This window comes from Synchiropus splendidus, chromosome 1, assembly GCF_027744825.2.
Source record: "Synchiropus splendidus isolate RoL2022-P1 chromosome 1, RoL_Sspl_1.0, whole genome shotgun sequence".
Lineage (NCBI taxonomy): Eukaryota > Metazoa > Chordata > Actinopteri > Syngnathiformes > Callionymidae > Synchiropus > Synchiropus splendidus.
This window is the reverse complement of record NC_071334.1, coordinates 33,128,877-33,151,167: the sequence shown is the minus strand read 5'-3', so window position 1 is coordinate 33,151,167 and position 22,291 is coordinate 33,128,877. Positions and strand designations below refer to the sequence as shown.

General features: G+C 42.1%; 1 protein-coding gene across 5 annotated transcripts in view; it reads left to right on the top strand.

Moving 5' to 3' along the window:
* LOC128753381 (serine/threonine-protein kinase BRSK2-like) overlaps window positions 1-22,291 on the top strand; it is a 55,508-nt gene that overhangs the window by 4,050 nt on the left and 29,167 nt on the right. The window lies entirely within an intron of this gene.

Sequence of the window (22,291 nt, the reverse complement as noted above, 5' to 3'; positions counted from 1 at the left end):
GTTGAGCTAGAGTCATCTTGAGATAAATGGCTGCTTAATGTAAAAATGACCAACGACTTGTGCAAGTATGGAAAACAGAAGAGGATAAATGTATGGCACATAGATATGATTGATAACCAATACTTTTAGATGAGATAAATTAATGCACTTCATTTGTTACAATTATATTTATCAAGTTAAGTCTGCACTCCGAGTACAAAGTTCTTTGTTTCTTTGATGATTGAAATTATGCAGGTTTTGACCGGATCAGGTTGTAGTCGTATTTGTAGGTAGATTTATTTCATTCTCATTCCAGCAGTTAATAAGACTCAATGCTCAAATACAGTGGTTCTCAACCGGCCTGGTTTTGGCACCCACCACCCCCACAAAATGACAAGCTGTGATCCAAATAAAGAAATAACTATTTAATCCAAAATATATGAAAGGGAAAAAAATGCAGTGCAACAGTTTCATTGTACTTTGATCAAATACAAGGTTTTGCTTCTAGTCCAGGAAAGAGCCTATGATCCACTGAAAATGGCTTGCAAGGTTGGTTGACTCACAATTCCGCCACTCCACCATCTGTCTTTGTTTTGTCCGGTTCATTGCTCCAAAGACTTATTCACAAGATTTAAACAAAGACTTGAAATCTTCAACTCATAAGACAAACTGCTGTTCTGTTCCTGGAGTCAAGTTTGCTGGTTGCCCTTGTCTGATACGTGTACATCCTTCCTTCAGTTTATTCAGACACCTTTTCCTCCAGTATGTTTTTCCCATGAATGCGAAGTTTTAGTGCTGTACCCACAATCGTCAGCAGCGGTAAAACTACAGTCTGGATTAACCTCACGTCTGTAGTGACCGCTAACACCTTCACACTAGTCATGAGTGAAATAATGGCCAAGGTGAGCAGCGATGTTTCTCCTGCCGTCTGCAGGTGCGTACGTGCTGCAGCCACCATCATGGCTTTATCAGCTGTTTGCAGTAGTATTTTGACTTCAGTAATCAGCAGCTGAATCATGACTGTCAGCAGAAGCGTTTTTGCTGAAGTGATGTGCAATGCCCAAGCGGCCGCTCGCAGTGTTTCCGAGTCCCTGCTGTAGATTGTTGTTCTGGCAGCGATGAGTAGATGTTTCATATCCGAGCTGACCAGGAGCTTCAAAGCTGCGCAGAGTAGCAGCTTCCTGTACGCAGTTTTCAGGAACAGTTTAGTCGCCGACGTGAGCAGAGTTAAAGTTGCAACTATCAGCAACACTTTGGCAACGGTGAGCAGCGACAGTTGCGCTGCTGTTAGCAGTAAAGCTACAGCTACTGTTCGCAATAACGTCTTGGCTCCAGTTCTGAGCACTTTGACATCTCCAGTTTCTTGGAATGTTGTGGACGCAAATAAGAGGAAGATCAGGACGCCAACCAGGAGAAAAGTCTTTGCTAAAGTTAGCAGCAACGCTATATCCGCTGCTAACAGGAGTGTAACGGTTGCAATGAGCACTAAAATGGTATCTGCTGTTAGCAGCAATGTTATAGCGGCGTTTATCAAGAACTTGAAGTCAAAAGGGACCAGTGATTTGGTTTCTTTAGTATCCATCGCTCTGACTTCTGGCTCTGGTTTGCTCGCCAAGGCCTGCTGCACTTTTATATAGTCTGATTCCATGCATCAGAGGAGGAAGGGCAACTTCATAGGAGTGGATTTCTTAGGAACAGCCTGTAAGGCGGAGGCGTTTGCTTTGTGACTTCATCCAATGTTGGGTGTCTTTAGTGCCTGTTGCGACACTGAAGTGGGACTCGTGCAGTAATTCAAGGAGTCGAGCCCAAACTGAATACACAATCATGTAACTGCAGCAAAAAAGCAACCCCAGCGGTCTGTCTTTACTTCAGGAAACCCCTGTTCAAATAACGTATTTAACCATTTATGGAGTCGCAATTGACCAGTAGAAAATAGAGTGAACTAAAAGGAGAAAGCCTGGCTCTTCACTGGCTTATGAGAGAGCCTTACTATCACCAGTTTGCAGGTGAATACTTCCTTCCACCACTCCTCGTGTACATACATAAATGCATGAATTAATTTTCACTCCTGAAAGCATGAAGTTATCCATTAAATATGGATTCATATGGACCATGTACATAATTTCTTTCCTCTCTTGGTGCGCAACTCAACAGGCATTGTCCTGTGTTTCTGTTGTCAATTTACACATAAATGTTTTGAATGAAGTTGGTTTGATTGTTTTATCTTCCTTCAAAATATCTAACAGAAAAGAGTGATTTTGTCCCCATTCACACTGTTATTTATGCTTTGTATGAAAGAAAGACTGAGCTATAATTACAGTTATTTTCAGTTGCTTCTTCAACAGAGTCTTTGTTTGCGTGATTATTTGATATTTTGAAATAACTTTAGAGACGCTGACTGTTCAATTTATTCCATTTTGGGTTGCAGCTGATTTCAAACTCCCTCTTTTCCTCAACCCCCCATCTCTTTTGTACTGTATACTGTACATGCAGTTGGCTCACTCCCTGGCTTTATTCCCCTAAATCAGCGAGTGGTTTCCACAGCAACCGGAGAAATGCATGTTTTTTTTCTGGGGCTGGTAGGAGGTGTGCTGGTTCTGCACCACCCCTCTGCTGTGGAGCATCAGGAGACAGAGGGAGGGGGTTGGATCATTAAACAATAACTGAGAACCAACCCCCCAACAGCCGTCCGTCCCCCCATATCTCTGTTGCTCTCTGTCTTCCTGGAGCCTTCTGAGCCACTCGCGTCCCTCCATTGCTGTCAGAAGGCACAAACCTTACTTCCCCATGTGTCCTTCCACATTTTGTGTGCGGATGTGGGGACAATGAAATAGATGAAATAAAATACTCAAGACCTTTATATCCAGCTAGCATTGTTGCTACCAATGTATTGCCATGACAACATTACCTGTGCGAGAATGGCTCTGCTCCGATGCAACCTGTGATGCGTGGGTCACACATTCCGCACAGATGTTCCAGACTCTGTAAGACTTGTGTTATGAATTCTACTCACCACACCACCTTCACATTTTAATTTCTTGTTGCATAAAGGACATCATATCTAATCAATTCTGATTTTACTTTTTCATTTCAACTGTACATCCTTCATTAGGTCACTTGGATAACGGTGTCATTATCATATCTTTACCCAAATACCCAGGTATACCCTATACCTGATACCCTTTTCGATACCACAGGGATTTAAAATGACAAATACTTATAAAGCCATGGCAAAAAAAAAAGAAAACATGCATGAAAAACGACTACCGATCAATTACATAAATACCTAAAATAAAATAAATAAACAATGAGACAGGTGAAAATTATTATTTTCACTTCACAAAAGTTATAGGTGAATCCTCGCAGACGACAAAGTGCTTATTTTCAAGGCTTCAGAAGACTTTTTTTTAACAACCCTGGAAGTGTTGGCTGTAGCTCCTCACTGTAGGTTAGTTGCGCATGCCGACTTCTCCCTGCTGCAGTCTGGTTCTTTCATCGAGGGAAACACTTTTGAGTCATGTTAGCAAACTGCAGACTGCAGCAAGCCACAGCCAGTAACAAAACAACCGACATTAATACAGGCCAGACAGAGGAACATAATTTTTCTGCTTAACATAATAAGATAAATAATGAACCGGAGCTTTATTAACCTGTCGGAGGTTGTCATGAAAGCTGCTGCTGCTGCGCTGCCTGCTGAGTGTGCAGAGCAGTATTGATACCATGGCAAATTAGTATCGTATCCTGATATGGAGTTTAAGTTTCGGACTGTTGATATTTTTGACAACCTTGGGATCCACAGACTGTACGTCCCAGATTCCACACAATTCATGATATGTAGCTCAATGTGTCTGGTGTCCCTACATCTTCTCTGGCATCAGTCAGGTGTCTGCGAAGCATCATTTCCTGTGTTTGCTTTAGTAACCGTGGTGACCAAGAGGTGTTCTGCTGCTTCTCCACGGTGCCGGTTAATCCACTCCCAGTCAGGTCCGACTCCACATGCCGCCTCGTCCTACAGAGACCCATTTAATGCCGCAATCAATAGCTGGTAATCAAACGGGAATGGGTTCTGGCTCCCGATAAGCCCCTTCTGGTCTGGCAGACCCCCTCCTGCAGCCAAAAACTTAATGAAATTGGGCATAAATCCCTTGTCTGTCCCTCTTTAACTCTCTCATCCCATTCCAAAAGCAATCTGGACTTTTCCCCCTGAGTCAGCACTTGCTGCGTCTAGAGTGAATCCGGGGAAATTAACATCTGAAGAACAGCTTTGCTTCCGTCTCCGTGCCCACACTTGACACTCTGCTTCATTTCTGGTATCTCCTATTAGATAAATAAGCCCTTCGTCCTCTAAAATCTTTGACAAGTGCATGATTGGATGGTCCAGTGCTTCTGGCACTGCGCGTCCTCGGAATACAAATGTGCGCCTGTCCAAAGGAATGAAAAACTTAATAAGTATTCGGGAAGTTTTCGGTCTGTGGCTTTCAGTTATTGACAGCTTTTATTCCAGGTGTGACAGGCTTGTCAGGTGGTTTAAATCTATCTCAATTGGTTGGAATTTTCGACATGATTTTACAGTGGTATGTCCCAGATTTCATTTGAAATACTCGGCTATAACCCTAAACTTAACCTTTACCTGTGATGATCCCATATGTGTTTAAGTTCTAGATTATGCTGTTGACTCCTCTTGGAGCAGATTAGAATGCCTTTATGCTAAAAACTATTTTTAAGCCTTACATTAAGAGTCCTTCTTCCAAAAAATACAGACATTTTGCTTTCATTTTTTTCCCTTTTCTCTCCGCTGACCACGGTTCACCCCCCAGACAACTTAACAGCCACTGGAAAAGAGAGTGTGAAAAAGCTGAGAAACGACAATTGGCTTGTGCATAGTTCCATTCAGAACTAGCAAAAAATGTTATTCTACAGAGCGTACAATTGAATCAAAAAAGTAAAAGAAGGGGGTGGTGATCCACTTTGTGAAAGTTGCTCTGTAAAGGTTTGTTGACGTTATATTGAAAAGAATCTACAGGACCCCAGGTCTGAGAGTAATGGAATGTCAAAATTGCCATTGGGTTTCCGCTACACCGCCATGCCGTCAGAAAAATAACATATTTTTAAAGTTGTAATCTCACACGATCAAACATATTAAACAAAGTGGAAACATCAAAACAAGCAGATAACACATAACGTATCATGGAGATGGGGATGATTACGGTGTTTTTTTGGCATTTTTAATGGAAAAATCCAAAATAAACATCATGTCTGTTGCTTGCCGCCATTGTAAAAGAGGATTTGAGAGTATTTGAAAAGCAATATGAAGCATTTGTTACTGCTATGGTCACCGTCTCTTGCATTTTGCTTTTTCTTCTCTGCATATGGCGCTGTAAAATCAAGTTTCTGATGGTAATATCAATCTACTTTGACTACACAGTACGTGTAAAACTGCTGCTCTGAGAAAGCAGCAAAGCAGATTTCACAGGTGGTAGAGTGGACTCAAGCGATGTGAATTTGATTTACCATCCGGTTTTTGCCATGAGTCAACACTATTCTTGTTACTTCAGAAAGCAGAGCTTTTTGCATGGGCAGTTTAGCCATCACTTGCCCGAGCAGGCCCTAAATGCAAACATTTAGGGCCTGCTCTTTCTTTACTCTGTCTGTGGACAGAGGATAACTATACTTAGAAGAATGTAGTTATTATGTTAGCAGTGATCAATCTAATGAAAAGGTGTTGCACCCAATTTCTGAATACAAAAGACAACATTAGATGGTGTTTCATGTCTGTAGTCGACTTGAGCTTTGTCTGGACTGGTTGTCTTGCATGTCAAGTCAAGTGACTGCAGAGCTGCGCGTGGATATGGTGGATGCTAATGGACATGGAGGGTGGGTGTCGGAGTGAGCCGGCTCAACAGACAGCCGATAAGTCTGGACTGTCAGCCGTTGGTGTGAGCAATTGCCTGCGTTTTCAACTCCAGTCTGGGGTCCTAGATGTTGTGTTCCACCAAGTGGGGAGGTCTATTGAGTTACCAAGACATTAACCCTCAACCCTAGCCCTCAAAACCCAGTGTTAAGGGCAATTCAGAAGATGAAGACTGACAAAATATTGTGAAATGCATGTTTTTTTGTAATATTTGTAGCTACTTTAACAAAGAAAATACTTAGATATGTTGCTTGCTTTCTTCGCCGCTTTGGATGCCATTTTTTAGTGACTGAAAAACAAAGTATTCTTGGTAGTCAAGGTATTTCTCAATCCTCAGGTAGGAATCAAAACAGGAAGATGCTGTCCTCAATCTTGCTCCTTATCTTAACTTCCTGAGAGTCAGGACAGGCCTTGCACTTCGCGGTTGAGGTCTGAGGTTTAGGATTAAGGAAGGAATCTGCTACCTCCCTCCTTAAAAGCAGTGTGTGATTTTATGAGGATGCCCACTTCCCAGACAGGTGGACCCCGTTTTGGTCTAAAGAAACATTGTAGTTTAGAAGGTGCTTTCATTCTCACAAGATGGCATTGCCTTGGCTTTATGCAACACACTGAGGCTTTATTTTTCTGTTTTATTTGAATTTCATTTTGAGGAATGTGTCAAATAGTCTTCCACAGACAGAGCCTGGACATAGTTTTTAACCTTTAGAAAGGCAAATGTCGTGCACTGTACAAGCCAGACGTGCTCAAAGGGTTTTTGAGGTCAGAGCAGGATACGGACATCATTTTAGCTTCGGTGTTTGCATTCATGCGAGGAAGTAAGAAAACAGCTCCCACATTTGTGTCCAGAAAATATAAAGATGACAAAGGACAAAAAAAAGAAAAACCTCAAGAGTAAAAGAGTCTGTGAATCAAACATTTATAGAGTCCACTCACAGAAGGTCTCCAGGAAATGTGTGTGTACACTGTGTTGCAGTATTTTCTCTCCAGCCTGCAGTGAGGCCGCAGTGCTGCATTACAGTAGTTGCAGCCTCACTGCAGTATACACACTCTCATGCACACTAGTGATCTCAAGCCTGAGTCATGGGTTACTTCTCCTGAGCCTAAGATTCAGTCTTCAAGTGTTATCAAAGGAAGTTATTATGAAGGACAATGGTGTGCGTTATTCAGTTTTGTCAGGAGCACCAAGTGCAGAATCAAGATGCTGATACATTGTCAGTTTTGTTTGCCAGATTTTATGACCTCGCTGTCGATAAATGAGATGGTAGACTGAACCGCATGCTTGAATATTAGCATCCACGCGTCCTCATTTGCTTCTCTTTGATGTGGTTATATGGGAGTATTTCACATCACTACGCAGTGACGTGACTAGGGCTCCACAGTGATGACTCATCGCCGAGTAACAGAGACGCCACTGTTATTCCAGATCTTGGCAGTTGACTCTGGACACTTGATAGGTCTTGTGCGGACATGAGTAATGCTGTAATGGTGTCATTCATATGGTGATAGTTGTATTTGAAGATATAGTGGTGGTGTTATTACTAATGATAATAAGCAGATCGTGATGTTGATGATGGTGGTGGTGGTGAAGACAAGAATGAAAATCCTCACTATATTGAGGAAGTCACCAGTCAATGTCAAGTTAATAAGTGGTTATGCAACTTGAGCTAAAATTGTAATTAAAGGACAGAAATTCATATTTGGTTTTTAGTATACGACTCTGGTGCGCTAATACATACACGCTATTATCAAGTCAGTTATTCAGTCCAAAAAGGATCAGATATTTGATGAACAACTAACACTTTTTTGGTCAATGTACAAATGCATTTCTTAATTCTGAAATACTGCAATGCATTTCTATATTTTTACCGATGATCATTTTGTTATGGGTGGTAGTGGATCTAACTTAAGTCATCATGTGTATGATTTACGTCATTAATATGTATCTTTTTGTGCAAGATGAAGACTTCTGTGTCATGTGTCGCTGTGCCACCGTTTCTTTTACATTCTAATGTGGAAACCACAGCTCTGTGGCGAGGATGAACACCGTGTTTGACATGATGGGCCATTTCTTTTTTTGGGTAAAACTAAGGTGTATTTGCTGATGTTGCAGATGGAACTAAGTTAGCCTTATTTATGGCTACGCTAATGGTGATGATCAACAAATCCATTGGCTTTATTGTCATTCTACTTGGTTCGACCCCTAATAAATCGATAAATAATGGCTACTTGGTTAGAGGAAAACAACACAAATGGGTATTTCCTTGCTCCACTGAGCTGCCAATTGTACTGTTTCCATTGCAACGCTCTCATTGATTTAGTTTGGATGATGTGATCATGCATCGAGGTGCTGCTGGTGAACACAGTAGTGGCTGCAGGGATGTGATTTTTGACGGGGGCTGGATGAACTTCAGTGTCCATATTGATCAAAATGATGGTTTATATTCACTGATGTGTGTGGGTGTGTGTGAGAGAGCGTTCATGTGTGTGAAATAGTCAGTAATGGAGGAGGAGGACAGAGTGACAAGAGGTCATGACCTCAGCGATGCCACCAACCAGATGGCTCAACTCATTGGTGCATCCTTTTGTATACGTGAGCATGTGCGTTGTGAGTCTGTGATGACACAGTAGAAACCCTCAAACAGAAATGGTATTCAGATAAAGGTTCCCTGGAGAGTTTGTTTTTTTTTTCTCACAGAAGTTGGTGTCTTGTCTGATAAAACGACAAACGTGTCAAGAGGAGAACGTGACGAAAAGCCTCAGTGAGTTGATGTCATTGCTTTCTGTCTACACACGTAGTCGCTCCATAAATAACCGGAATCTGCTATCTAACTCGACATATATGACTGTGTTCATGAATTTGGAGGGTTTGTCTGGGATGGCTTCTTGTGGTTCTCTGAGGAAGAGACAAGAAAGTCTGAGCTAAAAATACATCATCTTGGCGAGTCTGTACACATAAACACACACATGCAGACAAAAGACGTGGATGTATATGAAGCCAGAGAGGCAGGTGGGCGGGGCCAGATGAGGATGGAGTGAAAGAGAGAGTGAGTGGGGGGAAGGGTGAATAAAAAGCCGGGGGGGAGGAGTAGAGAAGTCAGAGAGGGGGGAGGGTTGATCCAAAAACGAGGGAGCTTGCAAAAATAGAAAAGGATGGAGGAGAGCAAAAATAGTCTGCACGGAAGAATGATGTCATCCTTTATTCATGACCACGTGATTGGCAGGTTTCCCCGCCAATTAGAAGTCTGGATGTAATGGGGAGAGCGCTCACGCCGCCCCTCGGGAGAGTGTGCTTGTTTAAGAGTCCGAGGTTGGTGCTTGGATTTAAACAGAAGTCATCACGATGACTCCTCAACTCACTTCAGTGATGAATGCTGTTCTTCTCTTCCATCATGTTCCGGCGACTGTGCAAATTCTGGACCAACTTTTCCCAATAGTTTAGATACTTGCAAATGAATGAGTGACGTGAAAACTGTCGGTATCAAAAGCAAGAATGCAGCTCACGTGCGCCACGGAGAGCGTGTTGGTCCATCTGTCCTCCCTCTGGTTCTCTTCGCCAGCTGCCGTCTGTATTCAGACGGTGCTCAATTAGCGGAGTCCAGAAGAGGCGGCTCCTTGTGCTCCATTGATTCCCCTGATGGGGGGTCGGCTCTAATTGGCCGGAGTCGTACCTCGTACACAATGTGGTCCGTTGAATGTGCTAGATGAGGCGCAGTTTAGTTGTGACACTTTGAGTCAGATCGCACAATAGAAACTTTTCAAAATACTCAGAAGGAGACTTTGTTTGAGCCTCGCTTGTAGTATTGTTGCATTTATGAGGACAATGGTGCTGAAAAAGGACACACTCTTTTTGAAGAAGCTCTCAGTTCAAATCAGGGATGCACCAGATATTGTGTAGTCAAATATATTCAATACCTTTGGTGGACTTGTGCAGTTTGGCTGTTTTCTTGTATCAGTTTCTGTCCCTTGTTTGAGGTGGAGACAATGTAAATATTGATTTTGAAAGGAGCATTGTGAATCTTTTCGAAAAAAACACTATTCCCACCTTATAAACTGCATGTATGAAGTTAAATCTTGGCGTTGGAACAGGCCAAGAGTGCTAACCGTGTAAATGCCCCGACTGAAGCGATTGTCAAACACGTCATACAAAGAGCCAAAAAAAAGTAAGACCAAAAGTAATGTATTGATTTTAGTGTCTTTTAAAATTATATTTGAATCAATATGAGTCAGTCTGCACGGAACTCTTTATAATTTGAAATGTTTCAGGGTTTCCGCCAGGATTTTTTGAAACAGTGGATAAGCCATGTCTCAGCCTGGCTCTGTCTAATAGGGAGGCAGTTCTGAGCTGCACTGAGCACTGTGATGTAATGATGCTCTCGATTCTCATAGACTTTCATTCCACGAGATTTTAGACAAAGGAGAACCTTCTAAAGTAGGAACTTCAAAACGGCGCATCATCATGACCTTGGAGAGGAGGACTTCAAATAAACATGTTGAATTTGGAGTTTACATCTCCTTTAACTTCAGGTGGTGGTCTAAATAGAATGTACATTTATTGACACTTAACAGGAAATAAAAGTGGAAACGGACAACCATTTGTAGTCATTTGATGTTTTTTCATTTCACGTCAACATACATTTTTCTATCTCCGTCGATTTTCTTTTTTTTCCAAGTTGTGATCAACTGAAGTGCTCCACTTGCTACAAAATAGCCTGTTTGTTTGTCGTAGGTCACAATAATAGCATATTTCTGTGGTGTTATTTTTGGTGTTCTTTGTAAGTAGTTAATATTCTGCCAGAGTTGTTTCTGTTATGAACCAATCTGAGTGAATGAATGTCCCCAGAACTATAACAAATGGAAGGAAAAGAAGGAAAATTAGGAACAACATGCCAACCTTGCAAGCCAGATAAAGTTGACTGAATGTTTTTCCTTGCCAATAATCTGTGACAGGAATCAAGCTTGTCTACTTTGAAGTGCTTGAAACTAGATTAAATAGTCATATGGTTTAAAGCTGCTGCACCTGTAATACTCAGGTAATCAGGTAAGAATTTTTCACATGCAGAAACCAGCAAACCAGTCTCAAAAATACCTGATATATCAGCATAAAAACGAAGTTGTGATTTCATTAGGAAAAAAAAATCATGATATGACAGTTCTAGTTCTAGTTCTACTGTACTGTACGTCACCGTTGGCCTCGATTTGTTGGTTTTCCATGGATAAACACAACCTCCTCCAACACTGCCTTCTCATAGTAGGATATTACATTTTGGCTTTTCAACAGCTTTATACATAAAACTACATAGAAACTTTAGCCTACACTTTTTTTCTGTGCAAAAACCATAAATAATAATGACACCTAAGACACAAACAGAGATCTGAGGAGGTTCAACCATGCATTAATGTCTCCACTCTAGCTTGAGAAAGCCTGCTCACGTAGGGATGCCTGGTCTCATGTCTTAATATTCCTCAATATAATAATTCATCTTTATTAAATGCGATGGTCCTGCATGTTCTTTGCAACAGGATTGCTGTTGGACTTGCTGTGAGAGGGTCTCGACTGTGTATTTGTGTGTTGTCTGTAGTCACCATGGTAATCCCGTTGGGAAGACGGTATGACAGCGTATTTATGGGTCATTCAGAGATTTGTGCTCACAAGCGATGACTGACAGGTCATAATTCGACGACTGCATCCGCCGCGGTACATCGCACTGCCTGCCTTGTTGTCTGATAGTTGAGTGGTAGACGGTGCTGATCATTTGGGAACACCACATCAGCGATGTTGTGCTGAATACAGCTGACGCGGCGGTATGAGGTCCCAGCTATCTAATTAGCGCTCAGCTGCCCACAGTCTCCAAGAGAGGCGTGCTGGAAATCCCAGGTAGGTTCTTCATAGGATCGCTGCTGGAGGTTTTTGTAAACACGGCAGATTGTGTTTTATTCCATGGTGGGCTGATGCGAGTAGTGCTGTAACGAGGTTTACTTTGTGATATAAAATACTCGTATAACATTCAGGAGTGTGAATATGGTTTTCAGTGATCTGCAGCAAATAAGAGGCAGTTACCTAGATTTGGTTTAGGATGATTTTCCGCACCAGTTTGTTGAAGCAGCAGTGAGCTCTAAGAACCAGAGAATCCCTGCAGTGAGGTAGCAGGACTTCGATGCTGAGCGAAGTTGACGCGCTGGAGTGTCAGGCATAACCGTGTTTTGGGTGCCGTTTACATGGAGACGACTCAATCTTGTCACTGTTTTGTGTCGGATGCAGTGTTAGCTTACATGGCGACAGGAGGTATCACCACGTGAATCTGACTGCTTTTGAAAAGAGGGTCCTGAGTGGGACCTTGTGCAGATGATGCCCAAATTGTCGCCATGTAAACGCTCCACTGAAGATGCTGCCGGAACCACTGAGTTTATGCATGTCAGCTAGGCTCTGATCCTCCTGTGGCTGTGCACATTCACCTGTATGCTTAAGAAACAGGCGATGAAAGTATACTGATGGACTGTAGAACTGGTATTTCTATTGTCCAGTCTGTCTGTTGTGTCGTGGTCCCATGTGCAGCAGCTCCAGCTGCGGAAGTGAGACAGTCTTGTAAGAGTCAGGGTAGGAAGTCCAAGCTAATCCAAAGAACAATAATCCAGAACGATGTTGGTTGGTGGGAAAAGGGAAACTCAGAGAAATGGCTTGAGGCTTTCACACTGGCAGCACCAACCACTACTCAACCCAGGAGAGTTCACAGTTTAGATTCCAAGAGGTTGATCACAAGAACATGGAGGGATAAACGGCCAGTACCGACGACAACTTTAGAGGATCATCTCCAATGAGCTGTTTGTCCCCCTAACTCCCTTTAAAAATACAGTGCCACTCTGTGACCTGACATATTACTGCAATGACATCACCCAATTCTGCCCCAGGGGATGAGCGGCAGCATCAGCGTGTAAACGCTGTTCCACTAGGTGTGAAGTTTCTCACATTTTCAGTGGTGCTTTCAGTGTACATAGCCTTTGGATGATCCTTTTGTGACCCGGGAGGCTAACAGCGTAGTCATACAGTCTCTAGAACCACTGAAGACGTTGAGATGTACAGTTACTAGTTCATCTGTGACCCAGCGGACAATTAGATGGAGATTTACCAATTTATGTTGTATGGAATTTTCTTTTATTTTCATGTACTGTATTCACAGGTTTTTCTGTTAGGGCTATCTGCAACACTTTTCTGGATTCAACAATGGTTGTTTTGGGGTTGTATTTTTACATGTGGAGAAACAGGTTTCAGGATTCTGCTTTTGGTGGTGTAATCTGAATTGAGGTGAAGCTTGGCATTGTTCAGTAAAAAAGTGTCACCCTTTTAGAGGATTACTGGCGAGGGCTAAGTAAAGCTGGTTAGGCTAATTAAGTGAGCAAAAGGTTGTCTTTGCTTACGGGTTTAGGTTTGGTGGTTTTCAGGGTTAAGGCCTGTGTTAGACACAATGGTGAACAAAGTAGTTTTGGCTTGTTCAGACTCACTGGTGTGTTCTTTATTTGGTCTCGACTGGAATGGATGATTAAGGGTTCAGACATGAGGGTTCACTTCAAGGTGGTTGGTCAATTTTAAGCAATTGTTGGGGTAAGTCACAGGCTAGGTGTAACTTAGATACCCCGTGATTTCCTTCTAGAATTATCTTAAATTGTTTAGGTCAATAACGACACATCTTGTTAGCAAATTGCTCAAATGGATCAGAATGCTTAAGCCACACACTGGTGGTACCACAGCCCTCTAGGTCAGGGGAGGGGCCTATGGACTCTTTTCAGACGTCATAATGATTTCAGAGACTTGGGTGGGTGGGCACTGAAGAACGTGATGTGGCCTGCAGCGAGTGCTTACCTCTTGATTGCCCCTCTGGAGAATAAGAAAGAGTCGGGGAAAAGAGCACAAGTGCTGCTTTTTCAGCCTCCAGCTGCTTTCATCTTTTTCTTTTTGTTCCACTTCAGTGGATTCTTACGTCATGTTTCACATCAGAGTTGATGCCTGCTGCATCCTGAGACTTGAAAAGAAGAAAGAGTGGGACTGAGGGGAAAAAAAAACAAAAAACTCCTACGTCAGTGATAGGAATCAGTGATTCATCTGGGCAAGGTGAAGGCTGTCGAATTATAATATTGGGGTTCTGTCTGTAGATACTCAAGAATCAATCCTGGCAGACTTTGGGAATCCCTTTGTGTCTGTGGCTGAAGATACTCAATAACATAGTATTTTAGTTTTCCCATTCATGTAGCCAGTTGAGTAAGTAAATATTCATTTAACATGTCATATACGAGAATTAAAAATGTACATCCAGTGAGTTGGTTCTGAAACAGTCTTTATGAAATAGTTTTGTATAATAAAGTAGAATATGTGATAAAGGCAAAAGACGTTGATGCACAATGCAGGAAAGGTTTAAAATTTTAAAAAAAATTGCACATGAATGTATCTACAAGTGGAGTGAAAGTCTTGTTGGAACGTTGAAATAAAAATTGTGGAGTCAGCAATACTTATATTATAATATTATTCAAATAGCTTTGTAATTCAAGAATTCTCGTACAGGGTACAGGTGATACAGGGGTTTCCTTATGAAAAAAAAAGAAAGCAACGTAGCCAATCTAGAAGTGGAAGTGATGGAGAAACAGAGGGGAACGGTCTGTCACTTAAGTTAATTGGTGACCCAAAAATGCTAGTTTTTAATCATGAGAAATAAATCTGCCTCCAATCCAAGCTGTCCTGAAACGGTCCGTCTCATCATATGTCCGGCTGGAATGTGTGACCTGAGTTCAGCAAGCAACAGAATTCTGCTTCTTTCTGGATTTTCTCAGATGAAAACTGTCATGTTCAAGTCCACCTCCATGATGTGTTATGTTTTATCGGTTTGTTTCGATGTTTCATGTTTGACTGATAAATGGCCTTCTGGATGAACATCAGATGGCGAAGTAAGAATGTTGTTTGAGCCACATGCTTTCAGTCAAGCAAACTAGGGGAGGGGTTGCTGGTCGTCTATGTTGTTTTCCACCCATTTGTTATGAACAACAAGAGATTTGAAGAATGTCTGCAGCGTCGCCTTTGATTGGTGGGTTCCTCCCTCGCTGTAGGAGTGGAGGATTACACCACGCCTGTCAACAGTAGGTGTTGATGTTATTTATTAAAAATGTGGCCTTACAGGACGAGCTGAAGCGAGGAATGAATGATTACGCGGGGCAGGGGGCTTCCTTCATTAAGGGATTTACCGCTGTTTTTGCAATCAGCGGCTTTAAGTGGGATCTTCCATCACCTCCCTCACTCTTGCACCAGTTTGCTGGTGTGGGATGTGGAGCAATGACAGCTTAACCCCCAGCCCCAATCCCCACTGCCACCCTCACCCACCATCCACAGCACGTACACATTCACTGCTTCACCCCCTCCTCTGTCATAAATCGGCGGATGAACTACTGCTCCACTTTCACATCAATCCTGGCAGACTTTGGGGAATCCCTTTGTGTCTGTGGTGGAAGTGGAGAGAGCAGCTTAGGGGAGGAAAAAAAAGACCCCTGGATTTATTTTCTGGCAAAAATTTGATAAAGCTATGGAAATAAAACTGTCAAATATTTTTGCTGCGGGTGACAGTTTCATTCCCAGAGGTTCCAGGGGAAGCTTCCGGATTTGGTGCAAATTTATGACCATGCTTTATGGGTGGTCACATGGATGCCTGCTTGTATGTTCACCCTGTGCAGGTATAGACAGGGAAAAAAATGAGTCTAAATTATTGTGCAATTATGAAAATATCAAAAACAACAAATAAATAAATGAGTAAATAAATCAATGATTTTATTTTTTACTTTTTATGAAGCCGTGTAAACAAATGAGGGAGATACACCTGTGGCTATCAAACAGTGCCTGTGTGAAAGACTTTTGTATAATATCATATAGAATGGTTTAGTTGTTGTTTAATACCACGTATCTTTTTATTAGCACCCCAACACTATTTGTTGCCTTTTCTGTTCGCCCCGTTTATACCATTTGATTTCACCCAGAAATGTGGAGACAATAAAATGTTATTTGTCAAAATCTATTTTTAAAGCATTTGTCCTTAAATGTACTCAGTGCCATCTGTTTTTTCCCCAAAACTTATACTGGGATTTTAATGCATTTGTAAGTGTTGAAAATGTTTGAAAGTTGAAGCAGCGACTTGCCCGTTAAACATGTTCAAACTAATGTCATAAAAATGATTTATCAAACAAGCTCACGATACGCTCCATATTTTAAAGGTAAACAAGACATTTACACAAATTGAAGTTGTTCGGAGAAAATGAAATTCTTATTATTATTTACATTATCTTCGGCATGTGCTGTATGAAGAAACAATATTTCAAACTTATTTTGACCTTCTTCTGCATCAATCTTTGATGTTCTGGTTGTGAGCTTTTTTTGTCATTTAGGAGTTCCTTTGCATCATAAAACAAAACCTCTAGTTTGATATGGTCCGATTACAGGTTGTGCCTCTCAGTGTCTGAGTCAATTCAGTTGTTCTTCATCATTTTGCATCTTATTTATTTATTCATATGCAACCTTGGAAGATCAGCTGGAAGCAGTGGTTCCAGGTCAGTAAGAGGGGCAGGACCCTTGTTAATCTGCTGCTAAGATTTAAACACGGATTATGCACTTGCCTCCTGCACTGTTTTTCTGCTTAATTCTTGTTGCTTTGTTTTTTTTTTGGCCACAGTGACTTTGTCACTTAACAGCCTTGAGGACCCTCAGGAGAGCGTTTAAATTAGACAGTCGTGGGAGAAACATCTTCATGTTGTGACATTAATTTAAATAAAGCTCTGAGTGATTGTGACATTAAGAAAATAAACTTGACGATAAAAACAAAAATCTTTTGTGGCACCGCATGGCACTTCATTGTCGGCTCGATTTTCTAAATAAATACAAAAATCATCACAATAAACAAACATATTCTGTGTACCTTTCTAACATTGTATTTCCTGTACATTTTCATTTGACAGTCTCAGCACACCAATATGGACTGCTCAGACGCCTCACCGCCCCCAGTGGCTTTTTCCTGTGCACCGTTCTGGCACGTCAACTCTTTTTCTCACCTTCATATTGGCGACGATGAGGGCTCTCATGGGGGCGGCTGCTAATTTGAAACAGCAGGACTGATTCATGTCAGTAGGCTGTAAGTGGAACGGAGACGAATCTGCATCGAAACACCGGCCGGATTCATCAGTCTAAGTCTTAGACAAGCTTTAAAACAATGGTGATGTTGGTGTATTTAAAGAAAGAATAGATCACCTGACGCTCACCTCATTCACAAATGCGTCGTTTGTGTTACATGCTTTTCATGCACCAATCCCCCGGACTGAGTCGGGATGATCCCTGTGACTCACCGGCTCGCTGCTATTATTATGAAACGTTTTTAAAAAGAGGAAATCCTCTCCTGTGCCCTTTCAGCCTTTATCCTCATCTCGAAGGGGATCAGAAGGAAAATGAGTGGGGGTGTAATTAAATCGGCTTAATTGTGTTGTCCGTGTGTCTTTGTGTAGGAGCTTCCTGATAATGCACAGAGTTGTGGTATCAAAAGTGTGTTTGTGTGAAACAAAGGAGTGAGGCAACTGTGTGGTGTGAGTGGAAGACGAAAGTCTGCTGAGGTCAATACTTCTTCACGGTGTGATCCAGAGGTGACCCCTCCGGGTGTCTGTCTGCCCCGACTCAGCCCAGTCAGCAGGTTTCCCTCTGTCAGACAGAAGAAGGAGATGCGGGATGAATACTGGACAGTTGCCATCGTTGCTATGGTTACGCTTGAGGAATGTCTGCGTGGGTGTCATGGCCGCTGACGACAGCAGTGCCCCGTGACATCACTGTCAAGAGGCTCGAGAATAAGAGCTATAATCAGAATCAGAATAGAATTTATTGCCATTGTCAGTGGGGGTTCCACCAACTAGGAAAGTGCTTCGAAATAAAGTGCTGTAAATAAAATAAAATAAAATAAAATAAAATAACAAAGGCTGATCACAAATTTAACAGTCTGACGGCCGAGGGGAAGAAGTTGTGGGTTGAGGTTCTGGTCTGGATGGACCGTAGCCTCCTGCCAGAGGGAAGAGGAACAAACAGTCCATGTCCAGGGTGAGAAGGGTCGGCTCTGATCCGACCTGCACGTCTCTGGTCCTGGAGACATACAGGTCTTTAAGTGGTGGCAGGCTGCAACCGATCATCAGTAGTAATGCATATAGAAGCTGACATTACCTGCGCATCAGATTATGATATTTTAAATTATGAGTCAAATATTTCACCATTACTAATTACCCTAAACAATGATAAAGAAAAAAAATATTAACAATTATATCGCATGATGTCTTACCTTCCTTTAAATTGACTATTTATTTTAGAATTTCACAGTAATGAAAAAGTTGAGTTTATATCTGTGGGATCAACTGTTTGTAAAATAGGAATATGCTTTTTATTGTAGCTGGTTGACTGTTGAAGATGAGAGCTGTGAGGAAGAGGCACTTGGAGGAGGCGGCTAAATATAGTCACGTGTCTCTCTCTCTCTGTACTTTCGATGTGAGGGAGCATCGCAGCCGTCGCCTCCCCCCGGCAGAGAGCGTGTGTGTGTGTGTGTGGTGCTTAATGGAAACTCTTATTCCGAGCTGTTTCTTATGTACTGTCCTGGTCACTGAAAGCTTTCAGACAGCACACATTAGTAACAAACAGAAGACAGGAACCGCTGATGCTCGCTCTTTCATCACATCATGAATCTTTGAGACCTCAGCTTCTCCTTCTAATGGCTCATTTTGTAAATCTCTTTTTATCTGTCTGAGGTGTTCCGTGACCTTTGTGATCACTTTGACGTTTATTTTCAAGTAGGATTTATTATTCGTCGTTGTAGATATTCTATGCATTCTCAAGAGTATGAAAGGTTTACAAATCAAATCTAATCTAAAAAGATTTAGAACATTGACTTTCCTAAAAAAATCATATGGCAAAGGAAAGTAGGTTGACAAATTAAAATGAAAATTCAATAAATGCATACCCTCCCCAAAAATATAAGCTAAAAAGAATAGGCATAGATTTGCAACCAGTAGTTACAAATCCATTCGTGGATCTATGTTCTTGATTTGTGACACACAATGAACAAGACAAAATCAATCCCTGCAGCTCATTAGCTCATGAGGTCATATTTCAGAAAGTCAAGTCAAGTCACATTGTCTTATCTGCACACAAAGGTCCTCTGCCTCATTTTCAGGTGTGTGAGTGAATGGATGAGGAAATCGCTTGAAGAGACCTCTAAGTGATGTGGAAGTTGTTCTCTCCATTCATTTGCTCGATATCCAATTGACCAACTGTAAAACCAGCTACACGGGCAGGTGTGGAATTAGAGGACGCTTCACGCAGGACGCCATTAAGTGAGGAGTCCCAAAGGAGGGTCATTTTAAAACGTCGAACAGGGCTTGGAAAGCGGATCTCTGTGAATCAGAGAGGTGGTACATGGAAATACACCTGGGAATTTGTTTTCTCAAGGAACTGTCGCTTATTATTCGCAGCCAAGTCTCAAGCTTGTGCCTTGTTTTGCGCTGGAAAACTCATAAATCAGCTGACCAGCTTGTTTGAGAAGACATGGTGGGCAGCAACGTCCCTTGACCAGATCAAGATGTTTCCCACTTGTCAATGTTTTGTTTTACAAATTATTTATACATGCACATGTGTCTACAATAAAATTGAAACATGTTTGTGTGGACTGTCCTGGGTGACTTCTATAGGTAAATCATGTTTAGTTTTCCTGCCATAATATTTACGTACATGTTGCTAATGCTACAGGTGTCTGGATATATACGGCATATAGCATGAAGTCTGTCACAACATCCAACTCATTACGCATTCATCTCCGCAAGTACTACTACCGACTATAAATCGCTACATATAAGACACAATTCGTGTGTGCTATGATTCACAACCGATTTTAAATGCCCAAAATTGATTTTTAAAAGTTTGCAACTACATGCAGCGTCCTCACGTCACTGCGTAGCTCCTTCTTGAACCTATGCAGACAAATACCCAAACAAAGATGGCAGAAGAACCTAATGGCTGGAAACACCCAGCTGGAGACTATGCAGCAAAGTGTACTAGCGCTGCAAAACTGAGACCAAGTGCCTCTCGAACACCACAAATGCTCTGGCTCGTATTGTGGGCGTCACCAGGAGACTGCAGACACAGAACTGTCAGTCGCTGTGCTTCACAGACAGCAGAGCCTTTAAGTTTTTCTTTTTGAGATTGTAGTGCCACAGCTTTACCAAGAGACTAGAGGAACCGTCGCCAGTAAAGCCACTTTCTCCTGGATTTAAAAGGCGCCATGTTTAACTAATTTTTTAAAGAGGCACTTTTATTTTCCTACTTGTATGTGCAAATGTCTAAAATTTAATTAAGGTGAAAATGTCTTTTTGCAAAGTAGATCATGATCAGAAATCATGAAAAACATCCTTTGAAGTTGAAAATTTGAGCTGCTTTATTTCACAGGAATTCAAGCTTTGTTCAGACAGGTGGTCACAATGTGATGTTTGTCTGTCTAAGTTTCCCCTTAAATGTTGCATAAAATATTATCGTAGTTGTGGGAAGCCCTTAATGGAGACAGTGGTGCAGCTGGAAAGAGATCTGTCAAAATGTGCCGATACAAGAGAGAGGTGATGATGACAAACGTGTGTGTGCAAGTGTGTGGCTCAGCGTGCATAGTTGAGTGGTTTGTGTCGTATTGATTTGTTTCTCTGGGCCATGGATGTTTGGCCGCCACCTGAACAAGATCCCCCGCTGAAAGTGTGGCGTGTGAGTTCACTGTCAGTGACAGCGTGTTGGCTGCGGTCACACACACTGACACGCTCGCACACATCACACACACAGACCAGCTGCCAAACTGCTGTCCCCAGCCTCTCACCCAAACCTAACCATCCGAAACAAACTCAACCAGGACTCTGAACTAAACTTAAACCTAATTACCCTTTCATTTTCAAGTCTCACCTTCAAATTGAGGCTTAACAGCAGAAGGGCCCCACAAAAGCATAAGGTCCGCAATAGGAGGTGTTTTCCCCACAATTGGTCATCAATAGAAGCTTTTACGCGCACGCACACAGAGGGAAGCACAGGGCCAGCAGCAGCAGCTGTTGGACTCAGCAGGTTCGTGTCTGCAGGGAGCTGCAGTGTCAACACACTCTATTACATGCACCGTCAGGCTTAAGGTGAGAATATGTGCGCATGTCTGTGCACCTGTGTTTGCAGGGGGTTGGAGGGGTGAACCCTGTTCACTGTTATGAAGGCAGGTTTTAGTGAGTCTATTCACATATACAATATAATTGAATATTAAAATGATCTTTTACAAAGATGTATAATATACTGATTGGTTATTTTGCTCTCATTTTCAAGTGCTATGTCTGAAAGGTTCTGTTTCCTTTCCTTTCTAAACAGCCATTGACTATTGATGGTTTCATGTGTTGCTAGTGGCTTCAGACGCTGGAAATGCCTCTACTCCCTTTCCTCCCTGTCCCAACGTCCCCCTCCTCCCTCACATGTCACCCGCCAGCCAATCGGTGCGGGCCGGCTGCAGACGGGCATCAAGCTCGTATTTGGGTCAAAACAGCAGGATGCCAACTCAGCGAAGTGAGGCGCAGAGCGTGGTTTACATGACTGAAGGTGTCTTCATGACCATTGTCTTTGACTTTCCTAAGATTGAAAAATGATTTGTGTTGTTGCCTAAGAATTGTGATTGATGACTGAGTGAAGAATGACGTGTGTGCACTGAAGTCATCACTCTGTCGCAGACAAAAACCTTGTTTAGCGTCAATTTACACCCAAAAATGCCCATGATTTTCTGTGACACCCGCGTGAGTCTCTCAGATTATGGATTATGAGGATGTCATTAGAATGTAGAACATTCCGTATCGTAACATTTGTTGGACTTTAATGTGGCGTGAAAAAACTGGCTATATTTTAAGGATTTGTTTCCTTTGCTTTTCCCTCTGTCTCCATTTGTTTCTTCAAAGTTTTACGTTTTTAAGGATCAGTCTGACATTTTTCTGACACTCAGAGAAGACTACTTCTTCATAGAGAAGTGATCGAGTTGCACAGGGTCATCTTACTTTGGGGGTTTTCATGGTGTGATTTTATTGTCTATTATAGTAGGTCCCCCGTGATATGTGGACCTTTGTGATATTTGAAAGTCACCTCTTGAGCCTGAACTCTTCACCACGTTGGTCAGATGCTGCATTGCTGTTGACCTGAACGTGATGTGTCTCTCTATCTCCCGTCTCTCGAGACGTGACCTGCTTCTGTGTCTTCCTTCCTTCCTTCTTTCCTCCCCCAGTCTTGTGTTCGGGCTTCTCCGCAGCACTGAGGATAAGGAGGAAGAGGAGGAGGAGCTGCGTTTATTAATTACCTCATTA